Source organism: Suricata suricatta, chromosome 10, assembly GCF_006229205.1.
Source record: "Suricata suricatta isolate VVHF042 chromosome 10, meerkat_22Aug2017_6uvM2_HiC, whole genome shotgun sequence".
Lineage (NCBI taxonomy): Eukaryota > Metazoa > Chordata > Mammalia > Carnivora > Herpestidae > Suricata > Suricata suricatta.
In genome coordinates this window covers 88,688,698-88,701,675 of record NC_043709.1, presented here as the reverse complement: position 1 = coordinate 88,701,675, position 12,978 = coordinate 88,688,698, and the positions used below count along the sequence as shown (strand labels likewise).

At 32.7% G+C, this 12,978-nt stretch overlaps 1 pseudogene; it reads left to right on the top strand.

The window, feature by feature from the left end:
- LOC115305287 overlaps nucleotides 1–7,954 on the top strand; it is a 36,702-nt pseudogene extending 28,748 nt beyond the window's left edge.
- The last annotated feature ends 5,024 nt before the right edge of the window (nucleotides 7,955–12,978 follow it).

Genomic DNA, 12,978 nt, shown 5'->3' with positions numbered 1-12,978 from the left:
GCAGTATGTTAATTTCAAACACTTCTAAGACTTTATGCTATATAAAAGTTTGATAAATTTAACTATTAAAGATCAAAGCTTTCGTACATCACAAGACAACTTAAGGAAAGTGAAAAGATATTTGCAATACACAAAATCTTACAAAGACTCGATATCAATAATGTATAAGAAATGCCTATAAGTCATCAGGGTAAGGAAAAATACAAGTGGAAAAAGGAGAAAAAGGCATGAAAATACATTGGATGAAGCAGGAGACATGGGGTTAAAAGGAGATACACACATATATACAGCTATCTATAATTGTATCCGTATACATGTACACATATACATAGACAATATAGAGAGCTGTATTTGTATGTATATATATATATACACACATTACATGTATAAAATATGTGCAGACTCATTTGTAATCAGGGAAATACAAATGAAAACAACGACATGCTATTTTATATACATTTTGATTGGCAAAAATTTTAAATTGAGATAATACCTAAGATAAAAGATAACAACGATAAATACAATCCTATTAATAATATGGTAATAATACTTTTGAAAATGACTTGGCTTTTCACAGAATTGAACATTCACATTCCCATCAACCCAGCAGTGGTTCTCCTAAATACAAACCCCATGAAACTTACGGTACATGTGCTTCAGGAGACATGCACACGATTGTTCACATTCTGAATTGGTACATCTATGGGCCTTTATTTATTAAATTATCAATCAAGCACTATGCAAACATACAAGTTAAAGTAGACTATATATAGTTAATGATGAAGATGTGAGAGGAGATAAAGGTTTTGTGTAATATCTGTAAAATAGAGAAAATTGAAAATAAAGAAAAAATACAGAAGCCCACAATGAAGAAGAAATTGAGAATGAGATCATGAAGAGATACATGCTGGAGTTTCCTGGGTGTGGATAAGGATTTTTGGGTTTTTTTTTTACCTAGGCAGTTGGTTTTTATTTCTACTTGGAGACAGGAGATAAATCCTTGGGCCCAGGTGAGGCAAGGAGTTAGAATGAATACTGCGGTATAAACCTATTACCTTCAAAGTGCTATGCCCTCTGTGAAAGGGTGCACCGATAGCTCAGAGAGATGTCAAAGAGACGTCTGAGTCTGAATTCTGGGTGAGCAAAGAAAATGTTTTCCCTGAGAAGCTGAACCACTACCCTGATTCTCCAGACAGTTTAAAGTCTTCATTATGTGAATATTCTGGGAAACTTCATGTCAAAAATAAACATTAAAAAAAAGAGAATATATATTTCACCATGATTGAAAGATTTTTGACACTGCACAGAATAAAAAGTGATTAAGACCACAACTTGATCCTGGGTAATAGGATTTTTGAAAATTTTTAAAAAGTATGTAACTATGAGAAAAACAAATAAAAATATTTAAAAATATATACAAACTCTAACTAAAAGACCAGTCACCACAAAAGTGATATGGAGAGACAAAGAAATATCGCTAAAACTATGATAATAAATAATGTCAAGAATATGATTATTTAAATTAAAAAATATTAATATATGTTAAAATACAATTAAACAAATGAACTGATATAGCTAAAAAGGAAATCAGTAAACTGGAATAGAACTGTGAGTAGGTTACGTAGAGTGCCACTCAGAGGCTAAAATACAGGATATAGAAATGACATCAAGAAATATCAGTAGAAAAAAAAGAGGTCCAGCAGATATGAAATTGTAGTTCCAAACAAATAAAATGAATTTGAAGTAATAATGGAAGTCAAAGAATTAACTATAAAGCTGAAAACATAAGCAGAATTCTAGAAGGAAAAGAGACCAAATATTTTGTTTATTTAGATGTTTCTAATTACTTTTAGTGTTATGACAATGAAACACATTTTAGAGAGCAAAACAATTTGAGACCTGATGTGTTATATTTTATTTCTTTGTTTAATGTTAATCTACCACACAGAATGGAAGCAATGTGAGAGCACTCCTTCTGTGTGTCTTGTTCATGTTTGTCCACTTTTTTCTTAAAAAAAACCACCAAAATCTATGAGAAATATTTCAGTAATGAGTGATAGAAGACAAACAATAATATTGTAAAAAATACAAAAAGGAAATATAGAGGTAACTTCAGAATAATATGCTTACCTAAATTTTCATTTTAAGGAAAGAAACATAAAGATATTTTCAGATAAATAGAGGTTAAATTCTACTCACATTTTTCCAGAAATTTTTTATTTGATATGTTTTAAGAAGAAATAAATTATGTAATAGAAGCGATGTGAGCATCAAGTTGGTTAACTTGGAAAACACTTAGACAAATCTACATCATAGATTATGTAAAGTAATCTTAATAATTGATGTATAAAAACAAGACAACTGAATTAGCATAGATATTGTAGATCAGGAAGAAACTAAAAGGGGGTAAGAAAAAGTTCTAAACTTCTTGTAGGCATGATTCTTTTAAATAAACACATCACATGTTCAAGTGTAATTGCTAAAATAACAAAACTGAAAAGGATGAAAACATAAAAAAGTAGAGTTTGCATATATTCTCGCCAATGTAATTTTATACTAATTGTTAAAAGAAGCTCTTCAGGTAGAAGAAAAATGGTACTGGGTGAATAAATACTTGGATCTAAAAATGAATGAAAAACACTAAAAGTTGTTAATTCTGAATACATATAAAATACATGGACATCAATGCAATTGGGTCAGTGTATCCCTACATGGGGTGTCCAAATCTGAACAGGACAAAGAAATTTTCCACCCTATGTAAAGCAGTCTGTCATGGGATTTTGGAGCCCAAGTGTGATTGGGTGAAAATCACACATGATGGTGCTTAGTGTGGGAAATCCAAGCCCAGGAAGAGTGAGGGAGACTTCCCCAAAGAAGTGCTGTTTGAGTGGGTTGTAAGAGATGATCAGAGTGAGAAGGGTGTCCAAGCAAGTAGGAAGAGTAATGTGAGTGGGAGTCAGGTGAAATAAGGAGAATGCCCCTGTGGAGGCCAAGACTGACATGAGGCATTAGACCTCAAACAGGGTGGTGATGATGGTCTGGAGGATGATCTGAGAGGACAGCTTGGGGTGGAGAGTTCAACCTGATTGAAATAAAGAAAGCACATACCTGGTGGCACAACCTAGCAGAGAATGTTAGGTCACTAGTAGGGTTCGTAGAGCTTCCACATGTGATGATGGCCCAGTAGGGTTGTTGGACCAGACTAGGGTGAAGAGAGCACCGGGGGAATTATGTCAGTCTCACTGAGGTGTCAGAATCCATAAGGCGAGAGGAGAGCATCCACTTTGAGGTGGCAATGGGATATTGGTGCCATGTGGGCAGTTGTTCAAATAACAAATATATTAAAAGTAAACTTTCCCCAGGTTTCCCATTCTTAGAAAATAGAATGACAGATATGGGAAGTGTGAGAATTGAAACCATATCAAATTAGATAGGAATAAGTATATTAGTGTAATGATTTGCAGTTCTTTTCAGTATATATGGATAGATATAGAGGAAATGAGGAAGTTTGTGTGTGTGTGTGTGTGTGTGTGTGTGTGTGTGTGTGTGTGTGTGTATTGTCTGGCTCTGTCTGGAGAAAGCAATGGGAACAGGACAGCCCAATAGTAATGAGTATAGGTAGTACCAGATCTTGTTTTCCAAATACAATTCTCCATGCTGCACCCAAAGGAATTAGACCTCCTTGGATAAATTACTGATACTAGATCTAGAGTAGGGAAAATGTAAACTGGACTAGGCATACCTGGCTGTACCAAAAAATAAGGAAGTGTTCAAAAGATGACTGAGAAATAGCAAAGGGACAAACCTGGGGCAATTTAGACATCAACATGCATAATGATTTTATTATATTATATTTCACAAAATTAACTATGTGTCACTGATAATATAATAAGGCAATGAAAAAAGTGAAACTTTGTAGAATCAAGGTAGGAGTCAAAACCAGAATCTAGTCACATATTAACAGATACTGTTACTTTAGCTAAGTAGCTACATTCCAATTACGCAAGGATGGTTCAACATTAAAAATGTATTTATGTCATTCATCATACGTATAGATCAAAATGGAAAAATAATATAAATTTTGTGGATGCTAAAAGGATTTTTTGATACAAATGTGACATTCACCTCTGATTAAAATGATTAATTCTCAATATGAAATATTGGTATTTATCTCACCTAAATCAATGCATTTGCCTCCTAATGGCTCTTTTTTCCATCCCTGAATACCCACACTGCCTCTCCTGGCAGTTTCTTTTTGTCACATGAGCTAACATTTATTCAAAATGTAAGTCAAACCAGTCATTTCTTTCCACTTACCACACATTTCTAATAACTAGATATAAAAACTAATTGTAAAAAAAAAACAGAACTGCAAATCATTGGCAGAAAACATATGGAGTATTTTCTGTGACATTAAGATAAGGAAGAATTTCATGAACATGGAATATTCTTGAAACTGGAAATTCATTAACTAACATTAAAGTGATCAAAATGATGCACCCTCCTAACTAGCCTAGGCAGCCTCGTGCAAGTACTGGACACTTTGCACAGCGGTCTCCTCCAGAATCTCTGGTAAAAACCAGAGCATCAGACTTTCCCTTTGAATTTTTTGAAATGTCTCTAAATTTTTCCTCGAGTGGAGATTGTAAGGACAAGCCTTTAACTATCCTACATTACATCTCTTTTCCCCCCTCCTCTTAAATATAAATATGACTGTTAATAACTTGTAGCTTTTAAGGTACCTTCAAGGTAAAATAGAAATGGCTCTTAAATCACCTGCCTTTTACTTATTTAAAAGCTTCAGAGGATTTTATGTCTGGGTAGGTGATTCATGAGGGGAAAAAAAAAAACAAGAATACAAATCAAAAGCCATTCATTGCTTTTAAACAAGGTGAAAGTTAGAGTTGAAAATACAGTAAATAAATTTTGAATTATTTAAATTATGTGTAGAGTATCATAGAAGAAAAAAACATGAAAAAGAAGTGAAAAGGGAGAAAACAATGTAAGACACACAGGCAAAAAAATAGTTAACAGAAAAATAGCTGTCTGGTCACTTAATAGAATATCAGTCTGCAAACAAAATTACATAGCAGTTTTACAGATCTAGGCATAAATAATTTAATTTGATTGATAAATCTGATCGTATTCAACATATATTACCCCAAAGCTTAAATTTCTCATAAAATTGTCGTGTGCCTTTTAAGCTTTTATTCAAAATATTATGAACCTAAAGATCCAGATGCTTTACCATATTAAAACATGCTTTTCTATGTAATTGACAAAATGCTTTCATCAACATCTCATTTAATCCTCCTAACAAAGGTAGGCAGAGATTTTAATCCTCTGAGATTTGAAAATTGAAGTTCAGCAAGTCAATTTGAATTATCATTCTGTTAATTTAACCTGTTGGCAATTTTCTCTTTTTTAATATGACCTTATGGTAATTGTCAAAAGAAAGTGTTTTTATACAAAAATTGGCCTCCCCCCACCCAGTGTATAAAATCAATTTAGTCTAGTATACCTTGACTACAAGAGCCAATCTTGTCATGACATAGTTTTCCTTCCTGGGACAACTATATATATATATATAAAAGAACACTTCATTTCATGTACTATACATATTATATTATATAATTATATAATATATAATATATGGTATATAATATATATCCTGTATATTATATATAATATATATCTTAAAACATTTAAGTTCATTTATTTTGACTGAATTGTCTGGCAAAGGACTTACAGAAAGTTTAGAAAGATGAGACGATAAGTTGGAATCCCAATTAGATGTGAGTGAAAGGGTCACATGCTAAGATCTTAGAGGAAACTGAAAGAAAGTTATAAAATGGGAATAGAGAGAAAATTGGGTATCAAGAAAGTGGAAATGCTCAATGGTGTAAACATTCTCCCTAAAAGTTCATTGGGAGAAAAAAGTAAACTACAATGTGTATATGATTTCAGATAATGCAAGGAAGATGGGCAAGGGTCATACAGCAAGACCCACATGGGACATATACAAGATTTTGGTTTGTATCAACTTTAATGAGGCATAGTCTGTGTTCGGTTACCTGCACCCACTTAAAGTATATATTTCAAAGTGCTTTTGGCAAGTGTATAGGACATCTGCACATCAAGGATCTTAAAATTAATAATAAAGAGCAATGAGAACTCATTAGATCTAAACGTGGTAAAAACCTCTGAGAAATAAATCAGTGAAGTTTGACAATAAGTTAGGCTCTAATCCCCAGGAGTATCTTCTAGAACCCTTCTTAGTTCTTAGTTCTTAGTGCTTAATTGTGATATGTCTAATAGAATACATCTAATGTGAATGTCTAATAGAAAAAGTCCTTGAAATGATATCTGGCATATTTTTACCAAAGTTTCTTAATTTCAACCTTTCATGAGCCCAAAATTTTGTGGCACATGTCAGTGATCAAATAAATCCAAGTTATTCTCTAAGCTTATTTAAGAATATCATGAATATTGATCATTTGGTCTACTAAAATTTGGGAGCATAATTCTTCTTTACATTCTAAAGCTATCTTAGGGATAAGTCTGTACAACTATCAATTATGGACACAGAATGAAGACTGAATTCAGTCAGGGAATCTATGTATTAACCCATAGAGGAAAAACATCACTGTTTCTTCTATCTCCAGGAGAAGAGAAAAATAATTTCCTCAGCCCTCTTAGGATTCCTGACTAGGTCTGAAAATTAAACTGAAAGAGACAGATTAATAGAAGAAAAGCCCCCTAATTTTATTAAATTTGTGCAGGAACATGGAAGATTTCACAAGAGAATGAAGACACAAAGGAGAGACTAGAGATGGAAACTTTTATACCTTTTAAAGAAAGAAACAATACATTAGTAAGGAGTGGGCAAAACAAAGGGATTTAGGCTATAGGACATAAATGGTGAAGAACTAGAAAAATAAGGGTTAATTTGGGAAGTTTGTACAGAGAGAAAGGGAGGATACCTTTCACACAGGAATTTTTTCTAAGTTTATTTATCTATTTTGAGAGACACAGAGACAGCGTAAGTGAGGGAGGGGCAGAGAGAGAAGGAGAGGGAGAATCCCAGGCAGGCCCCTCACTGTCAGTGCAGAGCCCAGCTTGCGGCTTGAATTCACAAAACCGTGACATCATGAACTAAGCTGAAACCAAAAATCATATGCTTACCTGAGTCACCCAGGTGCCTCTCACATAGGAATTTTATGATTTCTCTCTTCTTAAAAATAAATAAATATTTTTAAACCCTTACATAAATATTCATAGCTATTTATTTGTAAAAGCCAACAATTGGAAATAATCAAATCTCTCTCGATGGGCATCTCTTGGTGGGCAACTCTGATACAATGAAATACTACTTAGCAAAAAAAAAAGAAAAAAGAAAAGAAAGAGCAGACTATTGATACAAACATCAACTTGGATGATTCTGAAGGCATGTATTAAAGAAGTCAATCTGAAAGTATTACATACCATATTAATCTATTTATTTAGTATTCTCGAAAAGATTATAGGGATAGTAGATCAATGCTAGAGGCTAGGGTTGGAAGAAGAGTGTGGCTTTGTTGGGATAATATCAGAAAATACATTCCTGGTGATGGAAGAGTTCTACATTCCGATTTCTGTGGTGGCTATATAAATCTATTATGTGATAAAGATGGAAAGGTGCATTGAGCATGGGGAGCATATAAACATTGTGAACTATGGCTCCACTTCTGATGGCAGGGTCTGAAGAAGGGAAGCAGGCACCAGGTCTGGCCAAAAAGGTGGCAAGAAGTCCCTGAAGCATCCCAAGAAGGAGGCCAAGAAGATGAATGAGGGCAAGAGAGCATTTGAGTAGAAACAGAAAAGGGAGCAGAAGAAACTTGAGGAGTTAAAAGCAAAGGCTATGGGGAAGGACCCCCAGGCCATGGGTGGAATTAAGAAATCTGGCAGAAAGTAAGCTGTTTCTCATGCCTGTGGCAATGGCGATTCTTAATTCCATTTCTATTTAAATATCTGGTTCCCTGCCATGACATCTGTCACCACTTATTGCTAGTAAAAAAATGATGTCTTGGAGCCTATTGAAAGTTTAAGAAAAAGCCTTGGTAGAAGAAAATAATAAAAACTGTGAAATATGAACAAGTCCTCTTGTTTTATTTGCAGTATTGTATCAGGGTCAATTTCTAATTTTGATAATGCTCTATGATTTTTACAAGATGTTAACCATTGGGAAAAGGTGGGTAAAGTAAACTCAGGAATTCACTGACTATTATTGCAACTTCCTGTGAGTCTAAAACCATTTCAAAACAAAAAGTGTTTTAAAGTGCAAAAAGAATTTAAGGATTAAAAAAATATATATACATGATTTTATTATGTATTGAAAATATGTAGAAATGACCCCTTAATACCATCAATTATTCAGTCAGCGTTCAAATTTCTCCAAATGTCTCATGTTATTTTTAAAGTTGTTGTTTATCATAATTGGAAATAAAGTACTGTCCACCCATTTGGTTTATATTTCTCTTAATTCCCTTTTGATCTATACATTCTCTTTTCGTTTTCCTTATATCTACAGTTTATTAGTTGAACAAATCACGTGCTAAGTCCTATAGCATAGCCTGCTGACACACATGTTGAAAGGGTTCTTTTCTTGTTACTATTTTTTATTTTAATTCCAGTATAGAATGTTAAAGGTATTCTCATGGTGTCATTTAATGTATCTTCTGCTTGCATTTCTTGTAGTTTTCTGATTAGAGCTGGAGGTTTAATCAGTTTCACGTTCAGTTTTTGACAAGATTATTTCATAAGTGCTTATATACTAGATTCACAGTATAGCCTCTCTTTGGGGGGTGTTAGTAACTATTGATAATTATTGCCTGGACCCATTACTTCTTTAATGATTATGAAATAGTGATATTTAAATGCTCCCATTTCTCCTACATGTATTAGCTGGTGTCTTTATGGAGAAAAATTTCCTGTAATTCACTACTTGCTTCCTCTGAGGTACAGTTCATTAAGGAAAATTATGAATATTTGTTATTTTCTCCTTCTGCTAACTTTGAGCTAAGTTTGCTCTTTTTCTAGTTTCCTGAAATGTAAAGTTAGGTTGTTTATTTGCAACCTTCCTTGATTCTTAATGTAGACATTGATCACTATAAACTTCCTTGTTAGAACTGCTTACATTTCATCTTGTAGGGTTTGGCATATTGTGTTTCCATTTTCATTTATTTCATGATATTATTTGATTTCCCTTTTGATTTCTCCTTTGAATTATTGATTGTTAGTATTGTCTCATTTCCACAAATTTGTGAATTTTTCAGTTTTCCCCGTTATTGATTTCTATTTTCACATATCATTGTGCTCAGAAGAGATAGCTAGTATGATTTTGATCATTTAAACTTTTTGAAGAAATATTTTGTGACCTAACATAACATCCTGGAGAAGTCCCATGTGCGCTTGAAAAGAATGTGTACTACTGCTATTAGATGGAATGTTCTGTATAGGTCTGTTCAAGTCCAATGTTTCTGATCAATTTTCTGTCTGGATGATCTATCCATTGTTGAAAGTGGGATATTGGAATCCCCTACTATTGTTGTGTTGTCTATTTCTTCCTCTAGATGTGTTAGTATTTACTTAATATATTTGGGTGTCTGATTTGTAGTTCAAGAGAATAAACACTTCTTTTCTTTTCAATTTACCAGTTTGCAAAGTAGTAATTTTTTTTCTACAGCATTCTTTAAAACTGACCAAAAAGAGTCTACTATTTAGGTGTCATTATAAATATATTAGTTTTAACATACCCTATGTGTGTTTTAGTTATCATTCTTACTGATGGTTAAACTGTCCAACTTTGACACATGATAACCTCATCAGGTTGACTTTAATTCTCTTTGTCACAGTCCAAGTAGTCGTAGAAACAGTGTTTGTCACTATAACAAATTATTGAAACTCATTTTATATTTGTCCCCTGCCAGATATGGTATCAACAATTTTTCCATTTTTCTATTTTTTACAGTGAGAAATGACATTTAGAGACCATAATCTGGGCACTTGAGTCACTCATTGCTGTGGTGTTTTTCAGAATTTTAATAGAAAATGTGTAAGATGTTAGAAGAGATTATATATACTGAATTTAAGTATCTGATATTTGCAATTCACAGGTAAGACTAAAGTTTTTTTAACAGAACTATTTTGACTATTTCAAACCAATTGTTCTTATGCTAGATTTATTGCTTCTTAATCAAATTGACATAATTTTTATATGTGTATATGTTTATATATGTCTACACACATATATATACATGTATCAGAATAGCAATCCCAATGTTATTACTAGTAATATGAAGATTAACGCAATTTAAATATTTTGGTAGTTTTATTTTGTTCTTAGGGCATATATTTAAAGGAATAAATGGTCACTAAACTTTTTTGAGTCACTTGAAATAATTTTCCTTTTATGATGTACTGCAAACTTGAAACACAACAGGCTCATTTGTTCTATCTTGCTTTAGATTTTAAGGCTTTTGTAAATTTAGAATTGTTTCATAAATATCTTAACATCTCTATAGCAACAAAATCCAATCTAGAAATTAAGGCATATTTAGAGAAGTCTAGATTGTACTCCTGTCCCCTCCATTTTGCTCCTTTCCTCTCACATTGGGAACATCTTTTTTGCTTTTAAGTTTAGCCATCTATCTTGCTAGGGCAGCCAGACACACCTATGTTTGTGTTTCTCCCCTTTCTTGGATTGCACATATACATCACTGCATATACTTTCTCCCATCTTGCTTGCTTCTTAATTATATTGCCTGGGGGCCCCTGGATGGTTCAGTCCATTAAGTGACTAATTCTTAACGTTAGTTCAGGTCATAATCTCATGGTTCATGAGATCAAGCCTGCATCGGGCTCTGTGCTTGATTGTCTCTCTCCCTCTCTCTCTCTGCTCTTCCTCTGCTATCTCTCTCTCAAAATAAAGAAATATTATGTATATATACATATATATAATTGGCTGAAGATACCTTCGTTTCATTACATAGAACTATTCTTCATTCTTTTCTGTAGCTGCAATTTACTTCATTGGCTGATGTACCATCATCACCAAGTCTCCTATAAAGGGATATTTGAGTTGTTTCCATTTTGTTTTTGTTTTTGTTATGAATACTATGAAACTTGTAGTTATCAAAACTTATGTGCAGTCACTTTATTTCCAAAATTTTGGTAATGTATTTTGGGATAGATTTCTAGACATGGAATTTTGAATTAAAAAAAAGTCACATGTAATTTTGCTAAGTACTGCCAATTTTCTCAATAGGATTGTATAATTATATATTCCGACTTTCCATCTTCAATTTCCCCATATTTCATCAAAGCAATGTGTTATCAAAAAGTGAGATTTTTGCCAATCTGAAAGTTGAGAAAATTGTTTTCATTTAATTAAATTATGTATGAGGAGATGCCTCTTCGTATGCCTGAAGCCTGATGATGGGGAAGAGGAAAGAGAAGAAGAGAAGGGGAAGGCTGTGTGTAAACAGACTATTTGTGTTTCTTATTTATTTTGCTGTAGGGTTGTCTGCAATGGCTCTGAATGTTTGTACACTCTATAACTTAGAATATTAAACTTTTGTTTTTGACAAAAAGTGTAAATATCTTCCTAATTGGACATTAATCATTTCTCTTTTATATCGTCACATTTACCAATTGTTTTCTTTATTTCTTCCAGATTTTTAATCTACAACTGTTTATATAACCCTGATTCTTGTATAGTTCCATATTTTTAAAAATGTTTTATTATTTATTTTTGAGAGTGAGAGAGAAAAAGAGCACAAGCAGGGGAGGGGCAGAAAGACAGAGGGAGACACAGAATCTGAAGCAGGTTCCAGGCTCTGAGTTACTACCACAGAGCCTGATGTGGGGCTCAAACTCATGAAAAGCAAGATCATGATGTGAGCCAATGTCGGCCACTTAACTGACTGAACCACACAGGGGCCCATATTTCCATATATTTTAAACCTAAGTGTCTGATCATTTGGAAGCTTTCCTCGTAAACAGCATGTGTAACAAATCTAACTTGATCTTTTCTACATTTGTCTAGCTACTTCATTTTCTGACATCAATTCTTCAAACGTCCACTTTTTCCCACAGATTCAATATTTTCTTTTAATCTTATATTAAATTTCCATATAAACTTGGGTATTTCTACACTTTTTATTCTCTTCCATTGGTCTTTATAAACTGATACCATACTTTCATCATGAGTTGGCATAGACCCCTCTTTGCTCTTCTAATTGAGTTTTTTCTATTTTTTATTCTTATTCTTCCAGATGAACTTTATAATTAATATCTCTTGCTCTAAAAAAAAGTGACAATATTTTACTGAATTCCATTCAAAATCAATTATGGGAAATGGCAATTTTAATGGTTTCTGTTCTTTGATCCAGCAATTTACTTATGTATTCTAGAGTACTAGTCACACATGGTCATGAAAAGGTGTGTACAAGAATATTCATTATAAGAGTAATCGTAATAGAAAAAGTAGGAACATCTTAAATATTAAAGGGAAAAGTTATTAAGTAAATATGGGTTATATTAACAGATTATTATGTAATTGTTAATGTAATTATGAGAATTTTATGAAATTATAAAGAAATACTATATAACATATATAACTATATATATATACAGTTAAAATATATAAGTGGATCACATTTGTATAAAGAAATAAACAATAATAATATAGACAGATAACAGAGAATATGAAAGAAAAATGGTTACATCATTGGTTATGTTTAAATATTTTAAATTAAGATAATTTACTTTTTCTTGAATCACATTTTCTTCATTTCATTATTTCCATTAGCATGCAAACATAATATTACATATCCCCTCTTCAAAATAAAATCCTTTACCTCATACCTCTCTGTAGTTATCACTCATTGTCTCTTCCCATTTTCTATAAGATTTCTTTGAAGACATGTCTATTTATTG